At 45.2% G+C, this 7,847-nt stretch overlaps 1 pseudogene; it reads left to right on the forward strand.

Annotated features, from left to right (window-relative positions):
• Window positions 1-6,892: 6,892 nt before the first annotated feature.
• Window positions 6,893-7,484, forward strand: LOC110328093 (annotated as a pseudogene).
• The last annotated feature ends 363 nt before the right edge of the window (window positions 7,485-7,847 follow it).

Below are 7,847 nucleotides of genomic sequence, written 5' to 3' on the forward strand. Positions count from 1 at the left end.
CTGCCTCTGCCTCCCGAGTGCTGGGATTAAAGGTGTGCACCACCATACCCAGCTCCTCTTGACTTTTAACTGTTTTTTTTTGGTATTTTCCAACAATGCCCTCCCCACCCCCTTGAGGTGTGGTTTCTTCCTTTAAATACCCCCTCCACCAGCTACTTTGGACCCACAGTCCCTGGAATAAAAGTCCTCTTGCAGTTTGCATCAAGACCGTTTCTCGTGAGTAATTTGGGGTGTCGCCTCTCCTGAGTCAGAATGTGGGGGAGTCCTCATGTTGTGGGTCTTTCACCAGCAGTCTAGTTCAGTAGCGTTGTAAGGTAGAAATTTTAAGTTTGACCCCCTAGACCAAGTTGGAGCCAAGAAAGAAAAATAGTTGGGCCCTGAAGCAGCCTTTTCCAGGAGCTTGGCTGATCACAGAACAGATAATTACACAAGCCGGTTCAGTGACCCTGTTCCAGGAATTGGCTGACCACAAAAGTTAGATTAAAATCTTGAGAACAAAACCAGGTGTGGTGGCGCATGTCTTTAATCTCAGCACTCGGGAGGCAGAGGCAGGAGGATTTCTGAGTTTGAGGCCAGCCAGGTCTACAAAGTGAATTCTAAGACAGCCAGGGCTATACAGAGAAACCCTGTCTTGAAAAAACAAACAAACAAAAATCTTGAGAACAATCTTGAGAAGCAGGGAGTTTCTCTTGTGATTTTTAGTTCCACCTTGTGATTTTTTTCACTGGTATTTTCAGTATTCTCCAATAATGCCCTCCCTACTCCCTTGGGTTATGGTTGTTCCTTTAAATACCCCCTTTCCCAACTACTCTGGATCAAACTCCTCTACCCCTGCGTGGGATACTAGTCAGCCCCAGTGCGCTGGTTCCTATCAATAAACCTCATGTGATTGCAGCAAGGATGGTCTTTCATGAGTTCTTGGTGTATGTGTGGGGGGTCACGTTATCCTGAGACTTGAGTGAGGGTCTCCCCTCTTCAGGGGTCTTTCAGTGTCAGGATAGCAAACACAAATCATCAGTGGTTACATGATCCAACAGAAACCATCAGGCCTCCACTGAATTGACACAAGTCAGCAGGAGCAACCAGGACCAGCCAGGATGCCAGAAGTGTTCTTTCATGCTTCTCAACAAAACAAACCAACACAGAATTGCAAAGCTAGCTAGCATCAGTGTCCCTTGTGTCCTAGTTATACTTTCTCCAAGCATCACTTATCCTCCCACTGGTCTTGCCTCAGCAAAATACCACATGAGTATATCACTTGACATATCCAAAACTTCCCACTTCACCCCTCCCTCCTCTCTTCCCTGTCTTATCCTTACAAATCCCTCCCTACAGTCATTCTTTGTCAAGATGGGTATCTGTCTTCCAAGGTAATGTAAGTAACAGTTTAGCTACTGCTTAATGCCAGTTCTCAGTTGCCCAGACTGCTACAACTGCTCTATAATTGGTGGACTTCTATGCCATGTTTATGGTGTGTGTGTGTGTGTGTGTGTGTGTGTGTGTGTGTGTATACAGTAAATCACCACTTTTATTATTTACCAGGATTAGTAATTATAGTCTTAATAACTAACAATTCTTAAATCTCAGCCAATAAAGGATTATTCTTTGCTCTACTCAGGCCAGTGAAGGTAAGCACAGTGTCCTGCTCAGTGTAAACATTCAGAGACCTAATGATTCCTCAGTTCTTCCACCTGGCTCCCCAGGCTTTTTATTCTGGCTGTATACCCTAAACAAACAGGAACTCAAAATTGGCTTATGTTGGGTTATCCCTACATTTCATTAGCTGCAACGAGTCATAAAGCATGTAATGGATCCAAGAGTGATAGGCAATGTGTTCCATGGACAGAAGGAGAAAAATAAAATGTCAATATGCATCACTGTCTTTACCTTTCAGTCACTGACAACTCAAGGTAGCTTTGTTGAAAGGAAAATCTTTTTATTTATCCTCTTAGGTTCAGTGATTGAGGGGATGAGCATTAGTCTGGCAGATTAGCAAAGACATGTGTGAAAATGTCACTTTTATTTCCTCAGATGAAGAGATGGAATGAGAGTCGTACCCAAGTTTTGTGAGTACATAGCTTGGACTGGGAAGCAAAGCACATGGCAGCAACCCATACCAGAAACATGACTGCTTCCTCTACAAACTAATGTAACTTCATTGTTTAGGGATTAATGCTGTAAACTAAAGGCATGTCTGTATTTCATCCAGATCACACTGTAATCCAGGACATGTCTGCATTCTGCCTGTATCATAGACACCCAGAAGGTCTTCAGATGTGATCCCTTGCCAGAGCAGCCATGTTGCTGGGTTACAATTCCTCTATGAGTGTGTCTGTAAAGAAGCTCAGAAAGAGCTTTGACTCAATGGGCCGGGAAGTGGAAGCTTAAGGGTTTATTGGAAAAATGGTTGGATGGTGTTCCATTGGGGCAAACACATGAAGGATTGTTTAGCTGAAGTAGACAGAGGTGAAAGACTAAGGCAGACTCATGAAGGAATGTTTCACTGAAGCAGATACAGGAGAAAGGATGATCTGCTAAAGCAAGCATGTGAGAGGACACGTGATAAAGGATTCTTTGCTAATGACATGCATGTATTAGTCCACCTTACATTTCATGGTTGAGCTCCATTTGTTGAGACTCCACAGAGAGAAACTCGACAAAAATCTTCTGGTGATGTGCTGCATCTTCTTGCTGCTTCCTTGGACTCAGGCTAATTGGCAGAATGATGTCAGTTGAGGCAAAACCCGTGATGGACACATGTTTGGAGGGAGTATAAAAAGGTCTCCATGGGGGCTGGTGAGATGGTCCAGTAGGTAAGAGCACCCGACTGCTCTTCCGAAGGTCCAGAGTTCAAATCCCAGCAACCACATGGTGGCTCACAACCATCCGTAACAAGATCAGATGCCCTCTTCTGGAGTGTCTGAAGTCACATAAATAAATCTTAAAAAAAAAAAAATAAAAGAAAAAAGAAAAGAAAAGAAAAGAAAAGAAAAGAAAAGCTCAGAGATAAGAACTTTAAAAAAAAAAGTCTCCATGGACAGTGTCGGAGGCTGAGATAGACTTGCTTATAGAGCTAGCTGTGCAATGCTTGTTGGTCTCAATTGTCTTCACTAATCTTCAATTCACCAAGAGAGTCACAGTTGAGAACTTTTCCTGGTGTCCCTTCTGGTCCCTCTTGTTGACTAGAGCCTCGGCTGAAGCCTGGCTGTCTCTGCTAGGTAGTGCCTGCTGATTCATGTTTGCTATTCTGACTCTACTGAACTAGACTGCTGATATATCTGTGAAGTGTTTTCCAGTTATCAAGTTGCTGAACTGAACTGCTGGTTTCCTGACAAAGACAGGAATTGCTCCAAAGAACCCTGGTGCACCTAAACAGGTCAAGGTTCCTCGAATCTTTTCTTTTCCATTACCACAGGTGGGTGGTGGGCTAAAAGGGAGGTTAAAGCATTTGAGAACCATTATTAAAAATAGATTTAGAAAAAAAGTAAAGTACAGGATCCTTAGCATTTGGGGCTTCGATAGTGCCCTAAAAGGGAGGGAGAGAACAAATGGGAAAACAAATGACTACTCAGAGTTGGGGTACGCAATGGTACTTATGGGAGATAAGCTATGTGTAGGAAAGATATGCTGGCCCTTAGGAGAGTAGAGACAATAATGAAGGTTTTTGTCGTGATGTCAGTCTTTGTAGTTCCATTTCTTACAGTCTTAGAGAACAGGTGCCAACAAAACCCTTCTAGTTGCTCTCTGGAAGGGACTCATAACTGCATTGTGTGGGAATATTTTGAAAGGTTCCACTTTTAGATAAATAAAAGATTTCAGGAGCTCAAATACATTTAATGAAACATAGCTGCTGTTATAAAATACAATGTGGTGCCGGTGTGGTGGGGTATGCCTTTAATCCCAGCACTTGGTAGGCGGAGGCAGGCGGATTTCTTTTTCTTTTCTTTTCTTTTCTTTTCTTTTTTGTTTCTTTGAGACAGGGTTTCACCAGCCTGGGCAGGTGAATTTCTTAGTTCAAGGCCAGCCTGTTCTACAGTGTGAGTTCCAGGACAGCCAGGACTATACAGAGAAACCCTGTCTCCGAAAAACAAAACAAAACAAAACAAAACAAAACAAACAAACAAAATACAATGTGGTGAGGGGGCACCTGGTGGGTCCATGCCAAGGAATGTCCCTGAGTAACTACACCATGCAACAGATCTGGTATGAAGGGAGTTTATGGGGGTGGGGGGTGGGGGAGGACCCGGAGGAGAAGGGGTTGAGGCAGATGAGTGGACTTGCAGACAGGCAGTCAGACAAAAGGGAGCTGAGCCAGGAGGGCAGAGAACTACCAAAAAGGGTGACAGAGAACACTGGGCACACACACACACTCACGCGCGCACGCACAGGAACAGAGAAAGTGAGCAGGCTGGAGTGTAGAGTAGTCCTTTTATATGCAGCCCACACCTGGTGCACCAGGCAAAGGTGGTGGATGGTGATGTAAACTGTTGCTAGGTACCCTTTGGGAGGAGCCTAGTGAATGGCCTGTAAGCTATGCCACAGTGACTTCTTTTGGAATTCTCTAGTCTGAACAGCAGGGGGAGTTTAATTCATATAACAAAGAACTCTAGCAATTCCACAGTATTCACCTGAACAACAAAGTGTACTGATTAAACAGTCCAGTGAGAACAAGGGGTTCAGGTTGGGGGTTTGATCTTGAGGTTTAGGCTACTCTCTGGAATTGGCTTCCTTTCATTACCATTGATCTTTCCGGCCCTCCCTGCTCTCTGTGCTAGCTTTATTATCAGTTGTCCCTCTTTGGTGGCAAAATAAGCAAGGATTACAGTGCTTTCTGTATTCATATTCTAACACTACACTATCCAGAGGAAGGGGATCATCTCTTTTCCATGCATTCAGACAAGAGTCCTACACTTCATGCTGATAAACCTCTGTGTCTAATCCATAGAAAACTCCAGTTTCTCAAACTCTAAAATGCAGTCCAGTGAGCTCAACCCAGGCTATAGAAGGATTTCTGGTGGTCAGAGAAAAGGCCAGCATTCCTCAGGAACTTGTGAAACCAGTTCCCATCCACCAAAGAAGCCTTTTCCCTTCCCTCTGGCAGAAGGGACAAATGGCTATGTGTGCTGCCTGCTAGCATATCAAAGTTCATGCTGGCCTCCAGGCTTCTTCAGTATTGCAAGTGTCTATTACACATTTCAAAGTCCATACAAGTGTGGAAGAAGAAGCCCTTCTCCTCCCCCCCCCCAAGCCCACCAACACCTCTCTTCCCCAGCTACTCAGCCTCCACAGAACCCTGCTACTCTCTGTTCTCTGTGCTGAGTTCTTGCTGGTCACTGTGCTTTCTCTTTTCTCTATCCCCTGATATTTTTCTCTATCTTGAAGACTGCCCTGGTCAGGACCAGTCTGCTGGTCATCTTCAGTCTTTTTCTCTTTGCTCTGGACTCTTACAGGTGCCTCTGGCAGCTCCCGCTCATATCTATAATAAAAATCTTCCCCTTAACTGTGCCATGGAGCATTCATGTCATCAATTTATAAACTCAGAAACAAGAAATGTGACTGGGAGAAATGTGCTTCAGTCAGTCTGACTGAAGTAGGCACACAGAAACTGCTTTTGCAAAAGAGCATGGATTTCTCATTTATGTTCACGGGCACTGTGTTTAGGAAAAAGGCTAGCACCTTTGTCTTCACTTTGTGTTTTATTTATTTTGGATCAACTGTTTACCTCTCTGCGGGTCAGCTTTTTAATTACTTAAGGCATATCTGTCAAACCTATCTCAACCTCCTGTTAGAAGTAATTCCAGCCGGGCGGTGGTGGCCCACACATTTAATCCCAGCACTTGGGAGGCAGAGGCAGGCGGATTTCTGAGTTCGAGGCCAGCCTGGTCTTCAGGGTGAGTTCCAGGACAGCCAGGGCTACACAGAGAAACCCTGTCTTGAAAAACTAAAAAAATAAAAGTAATTCCAGAGTCGAAAAAACCAGACTAATGTAACAGGTCCTGAGACCTTAGAGCCACCATTCTGACCTTAAAACCCAGCACATAAGTGTTACATGTAATAATTAAAAAACAACCCACGCTATCCCCAGCTTGGCACTGGCCAGGCAGTCTCGGTCTGTTCCCAGCCCAGCACATAGCCCGGGACGACGTTTCCCCTTGCCCAGGTCTTTCACACAAACACTGGCTCTGCCTCTCCAGAGCTCTGAAATCGCTCTCTCGGTCCCCACAGGCTGCTGTGGGTGTGCTCTCACCAGCCCACCCTCTGCTCACAACCTTTCCCCTGGAGCTCAGTCCTTGTCCAATCTTCCCATCCCAAAGCCTGGCCGAGTTCCGCCTCGGCTATGTTCTTTCCCTTTGGCTCACCTGAGTCGCTGAGGAACGGAAAACACCAGACAATCTTAGTTTAGAATCAACAGATAAGACAGTCGCTGGGCGCGGAATCTTTCATCCTAAATTCATTAACTATTCTATATTACAAATCTCCCCGCGTGGGATCCTGGTGGACTCCGCCCCGGATCTAACAGTCCAAGGACTGCATTTTATCTGCTTTGCTTCCTCTTCTCTGTCCAAAAAGGCGAGCTCCTTTCTCCTCGGTCCCTCTTCCTCTCCTGGACCTGGAAGACCCGCCTCCTCCTCGCCCAGTGATTGACTTCTTGTCATCTTTATTACCCAATCAATTACGGAATAATTCCGCTACACCTAGGCCTCAACCCCTGCCAGAACAGGAACAAGACCTAATCCATCAAGGATTTGTCCCACAGTTCCAGGACCCAGGAGATCCCGAAATGCACTAACCTTGCCTTTTGGCTTCTGTTATCTCACTTCTCACTAACTGTTCTTGGTTACCAGGATATGGTTTTGTGCATAAAAAACAAAACAAAGCTCTTCCTGGAAGCGGCCAGAGGCCACCTGCCAAGATAGTTCGCTACTCGCTCGACCCAGAAAACCCCACAAAATCATGCAAATCAAGAGGTTCAAACCTTCGCGTTCACTTTAAGAACACCCGGGAAACCACCCAGGCCATCAAGGGTATGCATATCTGCAAAGCCACCAAGTATCTGAAGGATGTCACTTTAAAGAAGCAATGTGTGCCATTCCGGCGGTATAATGGTGGAGTCCGTAGGTGCGCCCAGGCCAAGCAGTGGGGCTGGACGCAGGGACGGTGGCCAAAAAAGAGTGCTGAATTTTTGCTGCACATGCTTAGAAATGCAGAGAGTAATACTGAACTTAAGGGTTTAGACGTAGACTCTCTGGTCATTGAACAAATCCAGGTGAACAAGGTCCCTAAGATGCACCGACGAACCATCAGAGGTCATGGCCGGATTAACCCATACATGAGCTCCCCCTGCCACATTGAGATGATCCTCACTGAAAAGGAACAGATCGTTCCAAAGCCAGAAGAGGAGGTTGCACAGAAGAAAAAGATATCCCAGAAGAAACTGAAGAAACAAAAACTCATGGCCCGGGAATAAATTCAGCATAAAATAAATGCAGATAAAGTTAAAAACAAAACAAAACAAAACAAAACAAAAACAAAAAACAAACAAAAAACCCAAAAGAGAGGCTACGGGCTGTATGATTAGGGCAAGTTCCCTAGGCAGTTGTTGGGGTGCAATACAGACTTTCCACCCAGCATTAAGAGTGTCCTCTACCTTCTAAGTTTCTCAGGTGAAACTTTACCTCTGATCAAAATTGGTGACTGTCTTTTTCCCACTGGCTGGAGTGCAACATCAAAGTCTTCATGGTTGATTGTTTTTAAAAGAATTGGGGAAGCCGGGTGTGGTGGAGCACACCTTTAATCCCAGCACTCGGGAGGCAGAGGCAGGCAGATTTCTGAGTTCGAGGCCAGCC

This window comes from Mus pahari, chromosome 10, assembly GCF_900095145.1.
Source record: "Mus pahari chromosome 10, PAHARI_EIJ_v1.1, whole genome shotgun sequence".
Taxonomy (NCBI): Eukaryota; Metazoa; Chordata; class Mammalia; order Rodentia; family Muridae; genus Mus; species Mus pahari.